At 45.6% G+C, this 19,990-nt stretch overlaps 1 protein-coding gene and 1 non-coding gene across 6 annotated transcripts in view; one reads left to right on the plus strand and one right to left on the minus strand.

The window, feature by feature from the left end:
• SPECC1 (sperm antigen with calponin homology and coiled-coil domains 1) overlaps window positions 1-19,990 on the minus strand; it is a 286,429-nt gene that overhangs the window by 23,996 nt on the left and 242,443 nt on the right. The window lies entirely within an intron of this gene.
• Window positions 6,259-6,365, plus strand: LOC122486202. The gene has a single exon (XR_006298057.1). It is a non-coding gene; the product is annotated as a U6 spliceosomal RNA (small nuclear RNA).

Here is a 19,990-nt window from a genome sequence, read left to right on the forward strand (position 1 = left end):
TCCCAGGAAGAAGGCAGAGGCCCGATTAGGAAATGCAGCCTGCTGGAATGTAGGAAGCCGGCAGAGTAGAAGAATCCTGAGTGCGCACCTCCTCACGTGGACACATCAAGGCTGCAACTACACACATAGCGACTCAAACGGCCTCAAAACCAACAGAACAGCTCTTCCGCAGCTAAAGATGAAAGAAAAAGCCACATCGAGAAGGGTAGGAGGGGCAGAGACATGGTCGGGAACCAACCCCCCCACCCCATGCAGTGACCCCCAGTGGAAGGGCTGTCACAGGCATGGAGGTCGGTCCTCTCCGAGGAGTGAGGGGATCAAGCCCCACGTTGGGTATTCCCCCATAAGATGAACTCCCATAAGATCCCGGCTTTGAAAATCAGTGGCACTTAAATCTGGGAGAGCCTGAGGGCTACAGGAAATGGAGACTCTGCTCTTAAGGGGTCAGTGCACTGTTACCACTGCATTGCAGACCCAGCACAGAGGCAGCAGTTTTTGAAAAGCACCTGGCTTATAATGGAAGGGGGTTTACTGATTTTAAAAATGTCTGCCAGAGGAGTAGAGATGTGTAGGAACTTTCTCTGGTAATGGAGGTGTGCTGGCAGGCGCCATTTTTCTTGCCTTCCTTCAGCCTAGCTGGCCCTAGGCTGGGGACAGCCAGCTCTGATACTCCCCATCTACTTTGCTAGCACTGCTTGCCCAGCCCTGTGTTGCCCCGCAGACCCACACACCCAGCCCACTCACTCTGGCAGGTACCCCTCCAAAGTGGCTCCCGCCCTGCCAACACCTGGTGGGCAGTCCCAGCTGGGACCCATGCCCCTCCTGACTCATGCCCTGGGGCAGAGGGGCAGCCCGCCCACTAGCAGGCCTGTAACTGTCGTGGTGGGGCCTCTTGGCCAGCTGTGCTGGGGGCAGCCCGGTCCACCAGCACGTCCCCAGCAGCTGAGACAGGAGGGCTAATGATCTGGACACAGGATAGTGCCAATTGTCCAAACTGAGCATTAAAAAAAAAAAAAAAAAGAATAGGGTCGCCTGGGTGGCGCAGTCGGTTAAGCGTCCGACTTCAGCCAGGTCACGATCTCGCAGTCTGTGAGTTCGAGCCCCACGTCGGGCTCTGGGCTGATGGCTCAGAGCCTGGAGCCTGTTTCCGATTCTGTGTCTCCCTCTCTCTCTGCCCCTCCCCCGTTCATGTTCTGACTCTCTCTCTGTCCCAAAAATAAATAAACGTTGAAAAAAAAAATTAAAAAAAAAAAAAGAATAAAACAAAAGGGGATAAGTTAAGAAATCTCTGGGACAACATTAAGCATACTAATATCTGCATTACAGGGGTCCTAGAAGAAGAAAGAGAAAGGGTCAGACGACTTATTCAAAGACAGAACAGCTGCAAGCTTCCCTAACCTTGGAAAGGATATGGACATCCGGGTCCTGGAATCACAGAGAGCCCCCAAAACGGTGAATCCAAGGAAGTTCACACCAAGACAAGTAATGATGAAAACAGCTAAACTTAAAGAAAAAGAGAATCTTAAGACAGCAAGAAAAAAAGCAGTTACATATGGGAAAAATCCCGTTCAGTAATTTGAATCAGGCTGGAAGGGAGAGGCAGGACATATTCAAAGTGCCGAAAGGAAAAAACCTATGACCAAGGATTCCCTACTTGCAAAGTTATCGTTCAGAAGCGAGGGAGAGATGGAGTTTCCCAGACGGACAAACAAAAGCTAAGGAGTTCATCACCACTAAATCAGCCTTACATGAAATGTTACATGGACCTCTTTAAGCAGAAAATAAGGCTATGACTAACTAGAAGTAAGAAAATTATGAAAGTGAAACGTTATCTGTTCAAAACCCGCTGTGCCCCGCCCCAAGCCACACTTTTACAGACAAATTCACAGGAGTCTGCACTTGGCCCTAACTCTGTTTTTCTAGGTCACGGCACCCTCCATTCTCAGAAATTAGACCCCAACTACAAAACAGATTCTTTTCCAGCCTGACCACAACCCACATCCCATACGAGCCCCGGACAGAGCCCCTCGAGACACCTGCTGCTCTACCTGGCCAAGAGTCGACCCCCTCAGCATACCCCCCATGGGTGAAGCTACAACCCTCTCACATTCTTAAAAAAAAAAAAAATCTTGGGGCACCTGGGTGGCTCAGTTGGTTAAGCGTCCGACTCTTGATTTCAGCTCAGGTCATGATCGCACGGTCCCCCTGAGTCAGGCTCTGAGCTGACAGTGTGGAGCCTGCTTGGGATTGTCCCTCTCCCCTCTCTCTCTGTCCCTCCCCTGTTTTCAGTCTCTCTCTCAAAATAAATAAATAAACATTAAAAAAAAAAAAAAAAAGACCTGGGGCACCTGAGTGGCTCAGTCGGTTGAGCGTCTGACTTCAGTTCAGGTCATGATCTCGCAGCGGGTTCGAGCCCCGCTTCGGGCTCTGTGCTGACAGCTCAGAGCCTGAAGCCTGCTTTGGATTCTGCCCCTCCCCCACTCATGCTCTGTCTCTCTCTCTCTCTCTCTCTCTCAAAAATAAATAAACATTAAAAAAAAAAAAAACCCAATGGCATTTTCCACAGAACTAGAATAATCTGAAAATTGGTATGGAACCACAAAAGACTCTGGATAGCCAAAGTTATCTTGAGAAGGAAGAACAAAAATGGGGATTATCACAATCCCGGATTTCAAGATATACTATAAACCTGTAGTGATCAAAACAGTATGGTACAGGCACATAAACAGACACGTAGATCAATGGAACAGACTAAAGAGCCCGGGAATAATCCCATGCTTATATGGTCAGTCTACAACAAAGAAGGCGAGAATATACAACCGGGAAAAGACAGTCTGTTTAATACATGGTGCTGGGAAAACTGGCCAGCGACATGCAAAAGAATGAAACTGGGCCACTTTCTTACACCATACACGACAATAAACTCCATAAACTCAAGACTTGAAACCATTAAACTCCTAAAAGAAAATAGGCAATAAACTCTTCAGCATCAGACTTGGCAATATATATATTTTTTTTCATCTGTCTCCTCAGGGAAGGGCAACAAAAGCAAAAATAAACCACGGGACTGCATCAAACTAAAAAGTTTTTGCACCACAGTTTTGCGTTTCACTAAAAAGTGAAGGAATTCATTAACAAAATGAAAAGGCAGCCTACTGACTGGGAGAAGATATTCGCAAATGACATATCTGATAAGAGGTTAATATGCAAAGTATATAAAGAACTCCTATAATTGAACACCAAAACCAACCAACCAACCAAACAAACGAACACCAAGCAATCCAATTAAAAAACGGGCAGACCTGAATGGGTGTTTTTCTAAAGAAGACGTGAAACCATGCAGATGGTCCACAGATACATGAAAAGATGGTCAACATCACTCATCATCAGGGAAATGCAAATCAAAATCACAAGGAGATACCACCTCACACCTGTCAGAATGGCAAACATTAACAACTCAGGCAACAACAGATGTTGGCGAGGATGCGGAGAGACAGGATCTCTTTTGCATTGCTGGTGGGAATGTAAATTGGTACAGCCACTAAAAAAATAAAGTGTGGAGGTTCCTCAAAAAATTAAGAATGGAAATACCACATGATCCAGTGATTCTACTTCTGGGGATATACCCAAAGAGAATAAAACACCCAATTTCAAAGTATGTATGTGCTGCTATATTTATTGCATTATTTACAATAGCCAAGATATAGAAGCAACCCAAGTGCCCACTGATCGGTGAATGGATGAAGAAGATGTCTCACACACACACACACACACACACACACACACACACACGCACACACGCACACTGGAATATCATTCAGCCATAAGAAAGAATGAAATCTTGCTGTCTGTGACAACAAGAACCTGCAGGGCATGATGCTAAATGAAATAAGTCAGACAGAGTAAGACACACATCATGTGATTTCACTTACATGTGGGATATAAAAAAAACAAAATGTAGGAACAAACAAATAAAAACCCAGAAACAGACTCATAAACATAGAGAATAAACTGGTGGTTGCCCCTGTGGAAGGGGTGGGGAGATGGGCAAAATAGGTAAAGAGGATTAATAGGTACAAACTTCCAGTTATAAAATAACAAAGTTAGGGGCGCCTGGGTGGCTCAGTCGGTTAAGCGTCCAACTTCAGCTCAGGTCGTGATCTCGTGGTCCATGAGTTCGAGCCCCGCGTCGGGCTCTGTGCTGACAGCTCAGAGCCTGGAGCCTGTTTTGGATTCTGTGTGTCTCTCTCTCTGACCCTCCCCTGCTCATGCTCTGTCTCTCTCTGTCTCAAAAATAAAGGCTAAAAAAAATTTTTTTAATAAAAAAAAATAACAAAGTTACAGGGATGAAAAGTGCAGCATTGGGAATACAGTCAATAATATTGTAATAATGCTGTACGGTGACAGATGGTAACACACTTATCGTGGTGAACATTTAGTAACGTATATACATGTTGAATCACTATGTTGTATGTCCGAAACTAATATAATATTGTATGTCAACTACAATTCCGTTAAACATTAAAAAAGAAAATGCAGTCTGTCTACTGCCACAGGAACTAGATGTCTTGGGCACACAGTGACCTAAATATCCTCATTCCTGGGACTTCTCTGAGACTCTTTTTTGACATGTCTTTATTGTCACAGCTGTAGAATCAGACCAAGTTTTTTTTTGCGTGGGGGGAGGGGTGTAACAATTTATGGATCGTACAGAACAAAAGTTCATTTCTCACCATGGGCTTTGGGGTTCATTCCTTGCGCTGGGTAGATGTCTACACCCGTCCAGTTCTAGTATCCCTGTTCTGATCTCAGGCTATCTGGTAAACCTCAGCAGGAGGCCCCACATATGGACAGCACAGCCCACAGTCACGGACACGTGGTGACTCACACAGAGAGCACTTGGAACCCTCCTCTGCACAGTTTTTTCCTTTCTGATGCCTCGTCCCCTAGAACATTGCTGTTTCAGCTGCCATTAGTGGCTGTCCCCCTCAGCGTGGATCCCACCCTGGTTCCCCATACTGTGACATGGAAACTATTCCCAAGCAGAGGGCTGGTGATCATGGAGGTCACCTCGTGAGTTTCCCTTCTCTCGGACAGTAGTTGTCTGGCGATAAGCTCCAGATGGCTAAATTTCAAAGCTAAAATTAAACATTATTAGAATCTACATAAATAGGTTTATACCCTTGGGGGAAAGAAAGCCATGTAAGGCATAAAATGCAAAGAGTACAAAAGAAGGGACTGAGAAAACTGGTGATATAAAATTAAGTTTCTGCATAACAAAAATTATAAGCAATATAAATACATATATAGCAAACCACTAATACCTGGAATATATTCTTTTAAATTTTTTTTTAATGTTTGTTTATTCTTTGAGAGAGATAGACAGCATGAGCAGGGGAGGGGCCGAGAGAGAGGGAGACAGAATCTGAAGCAGGTTCCAGGCTCCGAGCTGTCAGCACAGAGCCCGACGCGGGGCTTAAAGTCACGAACTGCAAGATCATGACCTGAGCAGAAGTTGGACGCTTAACTGACTGAGCCACCCAGATGCCCCTGGAATATATTCTCATAATCAATAAGAGAAAACAAGTCAAGGAAAACTTAGCAGAGGAATGTATCGGTAATGCACTGAAGAGGAAATACAGTCAGAAACATCTGAAAGGGTGTTGCCTCACCAGAAAGTAAAAATAGTGAACTGTGTTCACTCATCAAATTGGCAAAAGTTAAAAAGATTTTTAATTCACAGAGTTAATGAAGATGTGGGGAAATGGGTGTTCCCCCATTGGCTGATGGGAATACGGATTGGCACAGGCTTTTGGGGGGGCAACTGGAAACATTTTTTTAAGAAAAATATGGGGCGCCTGGGTGACTCAGTCAGTTAAGCGTCCGACTCTCGGTTTTGGCTCAGGTCATAATCCCGGGGTTGTGGGATCAGGCCCCATGTTGGGCTCCGTGCTGAGCGTGGAGCCTGCTTGAGATTCTCTCTCTTCCTCTTCCTCTGCCCTCCCCTGCTCACATTCACTCATTCTCTCTCTCTCCAAAAATAAATAAATCAATAAATGATTTGACCAAGTAATTGCACATGTAGGTATCTATTCTAGAGAAAACAGTCATGCCATCTACCCAAAGACACACCTACAAAAAATGTTTACTCCAGCATTATTGTTCAGAATGGGGAACTGGAAATATCCCAGTTGTCTATCAATTAAGCTAAGCAAACTTTTTTTGCTTTTGAAACATTGTTATGAAAACCCATCTACAGTGCTCGCTTCAGTGGCCCAGATACTAAAACTGGAACAAGACAGACAATGTTAGTGTGGCCCCTGCCCCAGGATGACATATAGATTCATGAAGTGTTCCGTATTTACAAACACCCTCCCCCCAAACCAATCTATAACTCAGTTTTCTAATCTGCAGGCATTCCTGTGAAGCTCATGGGAAAACGTCGATGTTTTGAGGGTTTTTTTTAAAATGTTGATTATTGAATGAGAGAGAAAGAGGCAGAGAGAGAGGGAGAGAGAACAAGTGGGGGAGGGACAGAGAGGGAGGGAGACAAAATCTGAAGCAGGCTCCAGGCTCTGAACTGTCTGAGCAGGGCCTGACGCAGGGCTTGAACTCACGAATGTTGAGATCGTGCCCTGAGTGGAAGTTGAATGCTTAACCAACTGAGCCACCCAGAAGCCCCGATGTTCTGGGTTTTGATGGGTCTGCTATATGAGATTTGTTCTAGATACTCGATGCTTCTCACTACTTATCAGTGTCAAATGTCAATCTACAGGACTGGTCCTACACGGTCACTGGCACTGAGGTAATCTGGGAGGACAGGGAGTAACAAATGGAGAGAGTCAAAATCCAAAAAAGATTTCAATGGGCCAAATTAAGTGGGATGACATCTAGCTTAATTCCTCATCTTCTTTTTGTGTTTTCCAATTTTTCTACAGTGACCGTGTATTACTTTTGCAGTTAAGAAAAATAATACGTTATTAAAAATATTAATGACATCACTTATAGACAAAATAGGCCAATGCCAATTCCAAGGTAGTGAGTGAATAATAAGACTGCTAATAATTGTATGTTTCTATGCTGAACGGATCCGGAAGAAATTATTTTTCCCCCAAAATGTTGGCTGTGTAGATGAAAGAAGGAAGATGCAATTAAGAACTTCCTAGAGGGGTGCCTGGATGACTCAGTCGGTTAAGCATCTGACTTCTGCTCAGGTCATAATCACATAGTTTGTGAGTCCAAGCCCTGCGTCGGGCTCTGAGAAGACAGCTCAGAGCCTGGAGCCTGCTTCGGATGCTGTGTCTCCCTCTCTCTCTTTCTGCCCCTCACCTGCTCGTGCTCTGTCTCTCTCAAAAATAAATAAACATTAGGGGCGCCTGGTTAGCTCAGTCAGTTGAGCGTCTGACTTAGGCTCAGGTCATGATCTCACGGTGCACGTGTTAGAGCCCCACGTTGGGCTCTGTGCCAACAGCTCGGAGCCTGGAGCCTGCTTCGGATTCTGTGTCTCCCTCTCTCTCTGCCCTTCCCCTGTGCATGCTCTGTCTCTCTCTGTCTCAAAAATAAACAAAACATTTAAAATAAATAAATAAATAAACATTAAAAAAAAAGAACTTGCTAGAAAGGCAGTGTAGAGACCTTAAGTTTCTTTCTTTATGTGATAGATGAAAAGCAGCTACAGATTCCAGGCTAAGGGCAGAGGCCCTAGACATGGTGCAGCAGGGAGGGGTCAGGCCTAAACTGCAGACACAGGAACAAGATGAACACTGCTGTATTGTAATCCACCAAATTTGGGGGGTAGTTACATAGCTGTAGATAACTCAGAACATCTGACGCTCGTTACTTCTTTAAAAACTGTCGCAAAGGGCAGAATGGAAACCAACCTTCCGTTCCTCAAGCAAATAACTTTGGGGGTTCCTTGGAACTCCTTTGCTCTTCTGATCCTGTTCATATTATTGCTTTAATCACTTACTCTCTTTTAGATGGCTAATCATCTCCCAAGTCAAGGGTGAAAGCTTTTGCTTGCCTTTAAGATTTAAAAAATGTGACCCCACTCCAGGTAGTCAACTAAATATCTTTTATACTTTTTTTTAAAGTTTATTATTTTTGACAGACACAGAGAGAGAGAGAGAGAGAGAGAGAGAGAGAGAGCTAGGGAGGGCAGAGAGAGAGGGAGACACAGAATCTGAAGCAGGCTCCAGGCTCTGAGCTGTCAGCATAGAGCCTGACGCGGGGCTTGAACTCACGGATCGTGAGATCATGACCTAGGCTGAAGTCAGATGCTTAACCGACTGAGCCACCCAGGCGCCCCTCTTTTATACTCTTAAACATGGGTCTGTTCCACATTCAGGTCTGTTTCCAGTGTTTGTGTTATCTGTTCTGGAACACCTATGATGGCTGAAAGTGGGTTATGAAGCAGGGACCACTTCTAATCAGGTTGGGCAACCATGCCTTCATCATTACTTTCTCAAAACTTTCTTGGCTGTTCTTACTCGTTTATTCTTCTGGGTGAGTTTTTAATTATTTTACATTCAAGAATAAAGAAATGCTGTGGGATTTTACTTGGGACTGAATTACATTTAGAGGAACAGTTTACTTTTTTAAATGATTCTTCCCCCTCTTGATTCCTGTGGAAGGAATTGAGGGTTTGAGACTTGGAAAAGAACAGATCAAAACTGCAAGTCTAGGAAGGACTGCACTTTGGTTTACGGGGTGAGGATCAAATGAGTAAGTTACAAGGGACAACGTCAGCAGAAACATCCTCTGCCGAGTCCTCAGAGAACGATGCGTAGGTAGATACCACACAACCTCTCTCTGGAGGCAGAATCAAAAGGATGTTGAGATCAGAAGAGTGGCTGGAGCTACATCTTTCTTACTTCCTGCTTTGCTTCCTCCTTCTTCATTTAAGCAAACACCCCATGACGTTTCCTTCTTGAGGTTCTCTGCCCTGGGCCTGGCGACACTTGGTTGAGTTTCACGGCGGCAAGTGTCCTGCCAGCCATCTCGTGGGGTCCATGCCCATGCCAACACTCCATTCCTGGTCCACCCGGCGGCTCAAGCAGCAGGGCTGGCGTCCCACGGCCAACGCGGTCAAAGGAAGATGAAATACACTGGCTCAGCATGGGAACTTGGGTTCTTGCACAACTTCTGTGAGCAGATCTTCTCTCGACCCCTCAGCTTGGTTCCCAAACGATTCTCTGCCATGTTCTATTCCCCAGGCCCAGACCAGGTTCCAGATCTTCGGAGAAACACCTTTCTAGAGTTTTCTTCCCCTCCTTTCCTCTCTTGCCTTTCGGTTGAGTCGGTTACCTCGTCTTAATTAACTTCACGTGTCCTTTTAGCTTACTCTTTCTGAAAAAGATGGTAATTGCGGCGCTGCTGGTTCCGTTCATCCTAGAATGGCCCAATGACCCACTTTTCAGGCTCAGTATTCTGTTAGCACTCTGAAGCCCCTCCTTCTCCTACCTGAGAGCTTATCTAGCTTATTTCGCCAAGGAAATGGTAGAAGACCTTCTTATGAACCACCCGCATTCATGGGTCAACTCTTAAGGTGCCCGAAAGTGTGTAAGTACAGCCAGCAAATGTTCCTCAAGCCCCGCTACGTGTAAGCGCTGAGAGACAAACATAATGAGGCGTGGTCCCTGGTCCCGAATGGTTCACCACAATCAGTGGAGCAGGCAGGGCGAGGCAAGCGGTGAGTCTGGGCTGCGGAGGAGGCCTGATGTGGTCTGGGCTGCAGAGAGTGAACAGGTCATACGCAGGACTCCCACGGAGTTCTGAGAACACAGGAGACACAGGTCTGTTTTGTTTTCTGTTTTTTTGAGCGGATACTCAGACTGAATGAGCCCTGGCAAACCAAAACGTGCATGACTCAAAAGAACAAATCCAAACTCGGACCGGCTCCTAGGCCTGGCTCTCTCTGTGTCACAAAAGCAGCTATGTGACTGTGACTTTAGACAAATGACTTTTCTGGCTTCTAGTTTCCTCATCTTTCCAGCGAACTGGTTAGATCCTAACGGTGGTTGTGAAATGATCATCAGCTGTGGGACCTGCTGTTCTAGCTAAAGCTTTCTGTGGAAGGTTTTTATAAAGGTAGAGAGTGAACGCTGTAAGACTATAAACAATTTCTTACCAGCTCCTTTTGTGTCCTTCTGTGAATATCCTATCTTGCACTGTCCAATACAATAGGCACTAGTCACATGTGGCTAAATTGGTTAAAATTGAATAAAGTTTTTTTTTTTTAAATGTTTATTTGTGAGAGAGAGAGAGAGAGAGAAAGGAGAGAGAGAGAGAGAGGGAGAGCGAGCACGCCGGAGAGGCAGAGAGAGGCAGACAGAGGATCCACTGTCTCTGCACTGACAGCAGAGAGCCCGACGTGGGGCTCAAACTCGCAAACTGCCAGATCATGACCTGAGCCGACGTCCTGACGACCTGAGCCGGGCTTAACTGACTGAGCCACCCAGGCGCCCCAAAATGGAATAAAACTTAAAATTCAGTGTCTCAGTCGCATTAGCCACCTTTCAATTGCTCAAGATCCACAAGTGGCTGGCCAGGGACTACTGTATTGGACGGTGCAGGTCTAGAACCTTCTCACCGTCACAGAAAGTTCTATCGGACAGCACTGGGCTGCACTTACACAAACGTGTATATGTATCTCCCCTTTTTTTATGCAAAGGGTAGCATGTGATGCACATCGTTCTGTACCCACTTACTAAAGCCTGTAGACAGAGGCCCTTTCACGACACGTGTAGAAACAGTTACAGTGCAGAGACGGAGAGATAGGATTCTGAAGCCCGGAGCCCCGTCACTGAGGAGCTGTGTGACCGTGCGCAATTACTTAAGCTCTCTGTGTTTTAGTTTCTGTATCCTTAAAGTGGATGTGGAAAAGGAATACCTTACAGGATTCTAGTCAAGGTTAAATACACAAACAACACAGAAAGCACTTGTAAGAATGTCTGCTTCATGGTAACTATTTAGTAAAGAGCTCGCTTTTCATCACTATTAACTATCCGTTATGGGTCTGTCATATGGATGGATACGACAGTCTGTTTTAAGTTGTTTCTGGTCTTTTGTGATTATTCTGCACAGACGTGGAATAAATTATGACGGATTCTGCCCAATCGCTCTGAGAGAGATCCTTCCACTTTATGCTTCCTGCACCTCACAACGTGTGAGTGACTACATCCCTACACATTCATCAGAGTCCACAAAGTTTCGGAGAACAACATGATTTTGTCCACACTCTGATGCCCTAGCACTCCAAATAGAGTATTTTTAGTAAGGAAGAACTTTTTTTTTTTTTTTTTTTTTAAAAAAAGGGAAACAGCACTTCTGTATTTTTGGATGTGCTTACTAAGAAAATACTATGTAATAACTAAAAGATTTGTTCTAAGGAATTCTGTTCCACGATCAAGTTTAATTTATACTAGCAATCTTCACCCCTTATTCCCAGAAAGACTGAATTCAGCCTCTAACATCATAAGCTTCTGTGGCTAGACTATTTCTTTTTCCCAGCTGAACATTTCATAAATAAGAGAACGGAAAAAATACTCAGTGCAGATTCGCTTGGGACTGTTATTATCTAAATAGACTTCCATGCCGTCCTGGGGGATCGAGAGTTGGAACAGCGGCAAACGGCAAGGCCTCGTCTCTCTTAATGATGGCAAGATAATGGCTTTTGGTGTTGGATGGTGCTGGGCTATAATACCAGCTGCTGGCGTATTTGATCTGCAGAGGCCCTGGGGCAGGACAAACGATCCACAGGGAGGAGAAGGGACAAAGGCACTTTAAATCAACCTCAATCCACAGCAGGAGGAAGCTTTTTTTTTTTTTAATGTTTATTCATTTTTGAGAGAGAGAGAGAGAGAAACAGACAGGGCTGAGTGGAGGAGAGGCAGAGAGCTGGGGAGACACAGAATCCGAAGCAGGCTCCAGGCTCCTAGCTGTCAGCACAGAGCCCAACAAGGGGCTCGAACCCACAAACCACAAGATCATGACCTGAGCCCAAGTCGGACGGATGCTCAACTCACCGAGCCACCCAGGCGCTCCTAGAGGAAACGTTCTTACAACATTTTATTTTGAAAATCACGCTTTTACTTTTACTTTCTGAAGCCGGCAGGACATCCAACATTTCTATTCGAATTAAAAAAAAATGTGCGAGCTGGCAATGTTTGACTGCAGATGCTTCCTTCAAAGGATCCTATGCAACCAGAAGGCTCAGCTAACTCATGTCAAGAGCGCTTCACTGGAGGGTAATGCTGTCTCTGAAAGCCCACCTGTATCTCACAGGAATTCAGCAGGTTGGAGCTGGCAGGATGTGGGTCTCTCAGCCTGCAGGGTGGCCGAGCTGAGCCCTACGCTTGGGTTTTTGGGCTTCCGGGTGCGCCTTGCAGCCAGGCCTCTGAGCAGTGGCCACTCCCCTCACGGGCATGTGCGTCTCTCTCTGCTCTCCCTCCCGACCCACACCCACCCAGCCTCCACTCCAACCGTCCCCCAACCCCCTACCCTCCATCTCTAGTCCTTCAACACGGACCTTTTTGACTTACGGAGCTCGGCAGCCCAAACCCCTGGTGACCAAAACACTCTTTCCTTTTTCCTCAGTGACACAGAGGATTTAAACTCCCGGTTTCTGGTATGGGGGATGGGGTGGACGACATTCCAGACGTCTGAGAAAAGGGAGGGAAAACAAAACAGCTAAATATTCACGTTGATTCAGGCTGATCCTGGGGCACCTGGGTGTCTCAGTCAGTTAGGCATCCGACCCTTGGTGTCGGCTCAGGTCACGATCTCACGGTTCGTGAGTTCGAGCCCTGCATTGGGCTCTGGGCTGACAATGCGGAGCCTGCTTGGGATATTCTCTCTCTCTCTCTCTCTCTCTCTCTCTCTCATTCTCTCTGCCCCTGCTCTCTCTCTCACAAATACACTGTAAAAATAAAAATAAAAATACACATATAAAAAAAAGAAAAGGCCAATCCTCCCACACACATGGGTCTCATTCAGTCAGCTGCAGGGCCATTAAAGGGTGGCAAGGGTCTCCCAGAGCTGTGATTCTGGGAGACTGATGTACCCCTGCTGTGAGTTCACCCACGCAGGATGAATGACCTATGTTACAACACGGATGAACCTCGAGGGCATTATGTAAGGTGAAATATTAATTTCAGACCCAGAAGAACAGAGGCTGGATGACTGCGCGCCTGTGAGGTACCGCTCGTGGGCGAACGCACGGAGACAGAAAGTAGAACAGAGCTTACCAGGGGCTGGGGGACGGGGAATTCGTATTTAATTGTGCAGGGATTCAGCTGGGGAAGATGAACAAGTTCTGTGGATGGACGGTGACAGTGGCTGCATGACAATGTCCAACGCGCTACGGCCACTTAAAAATGGTTAAAATGGCAAATTTCCCGTGATGCATATTTTACCACAACAAGAGGTCAAGGATGACAGGAATGACAAAAGAACAGAGGGGACAGATCGCTCACTGCCCATCTTCCCACAAACACCAATAAAAGCAGCTAAGTGAATTCCATTGGACAACAGTGAATCTTCCCCCTGTAATTAAGAACACTTTCAGAACTATCCTGTTCTACTTAGCGAATTGCTAGGTAACGAGCCCAGTGTGAGTGAAAAGTTCCCAGGTATTCCTTCAAATCCCTGTTTGGTGGTTCTGCTTGGCTGTGCTGTCGCCATCATTTTGTCCCAGGGAACCCCAGTGCTGTGGGAGAGGGGGCTCTGCCCATCTTGCAGAAGCCGCACGGCCCGAACTGGTGCTTATGTGACAGGAAATCTGACACTGTCAGGTGGGCTCTCTCCTCACCCCAGCTTTCTAAAAAAAAAATTTTTTTTAATGTTTGTTTATTTTTGACAGAGAGAGACAGACAGAGAGCATGGGTGGGGGGAGGGGCAGAGAGAGAGGGAGACACAGAATCTCAAGTGGGCTCCAGGCTCCGAGCTGTCAGCACAGAGCCCGACGTGGGGCTCGAACTCATGAGCTGTGAGATCATGACTTGAGCCAAAGTCAGACGCTCAACCAACTGAGCCACCCAAGCGCCCCTTAGCTTTAATTTTCACATGATTACCAGAATAAGCTACTCAGATTCTCAGGCCTTTTTCCACCTTTTCAACCCGCACACCTTAGGACACACGTGGCTAGGTGACTGGAAATCGGGAGAAAGAAATCCAGTAGGAAAAGTATACTGAAAACGTAAGGTAACAAGAATAAGAATAAATACATACTAGTAAGCCCCAAGAAAAGGAGAATGGGCTAAATGTCTCTATTAGAGGAATTTTCAAATTACGCATAAAGCTACACTAAGAAATACACTTAAAGCACGTGGATAAGAAAGATCGACAACAAAGGAATTACAAGACGCCAGGCAAATAAAAGCTGAGCAGAAACGGGAAGAGTATATGATTACCATAAACTGAAAACCTTTAGGTCAGAAGGTTTAACTGAAATAAAAGATAAACAGATTAAGAAGATACAACAGTAAAAAAAAAAAAAAAAAAAAAAAAAGATACAAGAGTGATGAACCCTTAGTCTGGTATCCAAGTATCTAATGTAAGAACTCTTAGAAGTCAAAGATTTTGACAAAAACTATATCGGAGTAAGAGCACAGCTCATTTAGAACTCAACAAATCAGTGCTGGACAGTGAAGGATACTCTCCAGTGCCCACAGCTCCAGCCCATTTACAAGGTCCCCCCCAGAACAAATAGGGAGACTCTACATTTATTTGTGTGACGAAAAGGTCCTCGTGGAGGGCTTTTACCAAAGGGAAAGAGCATTCAGCCCCAAGGAAAAACCTAGGCCTCCACTTTTGGGGAACATGAGACTTGCAACTTCTTTTTAAAAATTTTCCTTTAGGGGCACCTGGGTGGCGCAGTCGGTTAAGCGTCCGACTTCAGCCAGGTCACGATCTCGCGGTCTGTGAGTTCGAGCCCCGCGTCGGGCTCTGGGCTGATGGCTCGGAGCCTGGAGCCTGTTTCCGATTCTGTGTCTCCCTCTCTCTCTGCCCCTCCCCCGTTCATGCTCTGTCTCTCTCTGTCCCCCAAAAAATAAACAAACGTTGAAAAAAAAATTAAAAAAAAAATTTTTCCTTTAATGTTTATTTGGTTTTTGAGAAAGAATGCAAGTGGGGGAGAAGCAGAGAGAGAGAGGGAGACACACAATCCCACCAGGTCCAGGCTCTCAGATGATGCGGAGCTCAAACCCACGAGCCGAGAGATGATGACCTGAGCTGAAGTCGGACACTCAACCGGCTGAGCCACCCAAGCGCCCCTAGACTTGCAACTTCTAAATGAGAGGTTTCCCCAACTGGGACCCAACAAAATTTCAGAACACCCTGGGTTCTCATTTGTCAGAAGGAATGTCAGAGTCTTGTGTGGATCTGTCCTGTACTCCAGAGTATATTCCAGTTCCTTCTGGCTGAAAATTGTCACCAACCCTACTGGAGAAGGCAGAAAAATTCCCACTGCATTTTTTGGCCATGTACAGGGTTTTAGTGCTCACTGACATCTTAACAAAAAACCAGATCTGATTAACATAAAACGTCATTTATAGTTAAGCCAGGCAACAACAAGCCAAAAGTCCCTTTATCAGTAACAGAGTATAAAAAATATGAATGACCATAATCAAGCAGCAATTTCCCCCAGGAGTAATATACCATATTATACACCACATTCCACAACTTTGGCCCCAGGAATATAGGAATGTTTCTGCCACTAGGAAATCTGTTACATAATATAATACATTTATGTTAATTATATAAGTGGATTAAAAGAGAAAACACCTTATGTATTGCTCAACAAATGCCAAAAAGGAATTTGATACAATTCTTACCTATTTCTGGATTAAAAAAAAAAAAATCTCTGGGGCACGTGGGTGGCTCAGTCGGTTAGGCATCCAACTTCAGCTCAGGTCATGATCTCACGATCCATGAGTTCAAGTCCCCATCGGCCCCCATCGGGCTCTGTGCTGAGAGCTCAGAGCCTGGAGCCTGCTTCTGATTCTCCCATTCTCTCTGCCCCTCCCCCACTCATGCTCTGTGTCCCTCACTCTTAAAAATGAATAAATGTTAAAAAAACTAAGTAAAAAAAAAAAAAAACAAACTCAGTAAACTCACAAGAGAACTAAGCTTCCTTTAGCTGAGAGAGTATTTATTAGGTAACAATGCAAAAATATATTTAAAGGTGCAATACTACTGTGAATGGAAAATAAGACAAGAATATCCAACATCTTAATTTTAAAAATTAAAAAAAAAAAGGGGGGGTGCCTTGGTGGCTTAGTCGGTTAAGCATCCAACTTCGGCTCAGGTCATAATCTCACCTTTCATGAGTTGGAGCCCTGAGTCGGGGTCTGTGCTGACAGCTCAGAGCCTGGAGCCTGCTTCAGATTGTGTCTCCCTCTTTCTCTGCCCTTCCCCTGCTCGCACCTTCTCTCTCTCAACGATAAATAAACATTAAAAAAATTAAAAAAATAAAATAATTTGCAACAATGTGGATGGAACTGGAGGGTATTATGCTAAGCCAAATAAGTCAGAGAAAGACAGATACCATATGATTTCACTCATTTGTGGAATTTGAGAAATTCAACAGATGAACATAAGGGCAGAGAAGGAAAAATAAGATGAAAACAGAGAGGGAGGCAAACTATAAGAGACACTTAAATACAGAGAACAAACTGAGGGCTGCTGGAGGGGTTAAATGGGTGAGGGCATTAAGGAGGGCACTTTTTGGGATGAGCACGGGGTGTCATATGTAAGACATGAATCACAGGGATCTATTCCTGAAGGCAAGACTACACGGTATGTTAACTAACTCGAATTTAAATAAAAAAATAAAAAAGATGCTAAGCCAAATGGCCATCCACTTAGAAAAAAAGTTACAGTGCTACCTAGTAAAACAAACACAAGCTTCAAAAGAAAAAAGATTTAAATGTTTAAAAACGATCTGGGGCTCCCTGTGACAGATAAAGGTTAATATTTTAATGTATAAAGAGCTCTGAGGGGCACCTGGGTGGCTCAGTCGGTTAAGCATCTGACTTCAGCTCAGGTCATGATCTCGGGGTTCGTGAGTTTGAGCCCGGGGTTCACCTCTGTCAGTGTAGAGCCCGGTTTGGATCCTCGATCCCCCTCTCTCTGCCCCTCCCTCTCTCTCTCAAAAATGAATAAACATTTGGGGCGCCTGGGTGGCGCAGTCGGTTAAGCATCTGACTTCAGCCAGGTCACGGTCTCGCGGTCCGGGAGTTCGAGCCCCGCGTCAGGTTCTGGGCTGATGGCTCGGAGCCTGGAGCCTGTTTCTGATTCTGTGTCTCCCTCTCTCTCTGCCCCTCCCCCGTTCATGCTCTGTCTCTCTCTGTCCCAAAAATAAATAAACGTTGAAAAAAAAAATAAAAAAATAAAAAGAATAAACATTTTCTAAAAAATGGTTAAGATGGTAAATTTTATGTTATGTGTATTTTAACACAGTTAAAGGGTTTTTTTTTTTCAAAGTTTTTGAATTTTTTTTTCAACGTTTATTTATTTTTGGGACAGAGAGAGACAGAGCATGAACGGGGGAGGGGCAGAGAGAGGGGGAGACACAGAATGAGAAACAGGCTCCAGGCTCCGAGCCATCAGCCCAGAGCCTGACGCGGGGCTCGAACTCCCGGACCGCGAGACCGTGACCTGGCTGAAGTCGGACGCTTAACCGACTGCACCACCCAGGCGCCCCCACAGTTAAAGGTTTTAAAAGTTGAAATGATGCAAAAAAAAAATACGATGCACAAATGAAACATTTGATTTTAGAACATCATATTAAGAAGTCCCTCAGTAACCTGTGAAACAAAGAGATGGAAGAAAGGTGAAAAGAGATATGATAACTAGGAGACCAGGCTAGGAGGAATACCAGGAGAAGAAAGCAGAAGAGGAAGAAAATTACCACAAAAAATAATTCAGGAAAATAAGAACATGAATTATCTTATTGAAAGGGCACAAGGAGTACTCAGCACGGTGGAAAAAAAGAAAGACCCACCTCGAGGCGAATCACCCCGAAATGTTTGAAAGCTGAGGACAACCAGAAGTTCTACAAGCTTCTGGAGTTCATGGATCACTTTGTTCATAGATCCTGTTTCTGATTTCCTGTGGTTCTTGACCGTGGTCCCCCGTGAGCATTCTGAGCACACTTAAGACCGTTCGTTTCAAGTCTTCATCCGGGAGGTCCAGTGTCTGGGCCTCCTCAGGGACAGTTCCCACTTTTTTTTTTCCCCTTATGAGTGGGCCAAAACTTTGTTTCTCGGCATACCTGTAACTTCTTTGTTGAAAACTGGCATTTTGGGTATTCTAATGTGACTCTAGAAGCCAGTCTCTCTTCCCTCCACAGGGTTTACTGTTAGTCTGCGCTGGTGTTTTTGTTTGGTGACTCTTCTGAACTAATTTTGTAAAGTCTGGGTTCTTTGTCAAGGGAGGCCACCGAAGTCTCTGCTTTGCTAGTTTAGTGACTGGCTAACGATGCGACAGATTTCATTCCCGGCGGAGAAAACCTCTCGCAGCCTTTGCAGCCTGGCTCAGTGACGGACACTCTTTCAGAGGCTCACAACTCTGCCTTTGCCTTCCCTTCCTGTTGGCGCGGAGCCTGGGGTCGGAGCTTTGAGACTCGTCGGGTCTTTTCTGGGTCCTTCTAGATTCTGGGGAATGCGTGAGTGCTTTTCACTGCCCTCTTCCCCCCACGTACCTCCCTTCCCCTACTCTCTTCTCAGGCTTTTCCGTCTGTCTTCACTGGTCCCAACCGCTCCTGGTTACTCAGGAGGCAGCAGCTAATCCCTGATCTTTTAAATGCTCTTGGAAAATGCTGCCTGGGAAGCCACCTCTGCCCAGGGGAAGCTCCTGTGCAGGCAAAACAAAGGGAAACCCTGGAGCTGATCCTTTAGGGAACCATCAGACAGGGCCAAACACACCACTGGCAGTTCCCGGAAGACGGGAAGACGCTGGCCACCATCTGCAAGGCTACCGCGGAGCCGCGAGGCAGAGGGTGGTAACAGGAAGTTAAAAGGGCACAGAGCTCTGTTACGGAGTCTCTGTAGTTTTTTTTCCCCCCTTTCATTAGGCGATCCCTTGGCTGTTACAAGTTTTTGACTACATCCCAGGGTTCTGAAAAGGCTGGTTCTGACGGGGGTTTTTTGCCACCTGATTTATTGCATTTGAAGAGGGAGGGAGTCTTGGATTTCCTTACCTCCCCGTTTTCACTGATGTCCTCGTGGTACTATTTCTAAGGATGGGTGACAGGACAGACATTATGGACTGCTTTGATCGACAATCTTCTAAACCCTGTGTAGGAGCCAGAAAGCTGAAAAGTGCCTTTCTCTCTCTTTTTCTTTCTTCCTTTCTTTTAATGTTTTATTTATTTTTCAGACAGAGAGACAGAGCATGAGTGGGGAGGGGCAGAAAGAGAGGGAGACACAGAATCCGAAGCAGGCTCCAGGCTCCGAGCTGTGAGCACAGAGCCAGATGCGGGGCTCGAACTCACGAACTGTGAGATCATGACCTGAGCTGAAGCTGGACGCTTAACCAACTGAGCCACTCAGGTGCCCCTGAAAAGTGTATTTCCAAGACACTCCTGCAGCCAGTGTTCCGGATGTGATTTAGGTTCTGACAATCCCAGGCACTTGCATGAAACGGACCTGTAAGTGAGTCACATGGGGAAGGAGGCGAGGTCGGGGCACCCAGTTCACTTTTCCAGACTATAGGAGAGGTGGCTTGATTCTGGAGTGAATAAGTCAAGGAACAGATTCCTGATTCTACACCTTCCTGATGATGAATGCAGTCTCCTTGGCAGGCCAGATCTGACGTGGAGACTTCAGGAGTTATCCCTAGAATTCCAGCCTAGCGTACATTTCTTTAAAACTCCTAAGACTTCTGTGAGCTGTCTACCCTTATCGAATACATTTTACTGTTTAAAATAGCTGGAGTGGGGCACCTGGGTGGCTCAGTCGGTTAAGCATCTGACTTCGGCCCAGGTCAT

Source organism: Prionailurus bengalensis, chromosome E1, assembly GCF_016509475.1.
Source record: "Prionailurus bengalensis isolate Pbe53 chromosome E1, Fcat_Pben_1.1_paternal_pri, whole genome shotgun sequence".
Taxonomy (NCBI): domain Eukaryota; kingdom Metazoa; phylum Chordata; class Mammalia; order Carnivora; family Felidae; genus Prionailurus; species Prionailurus bengalensis.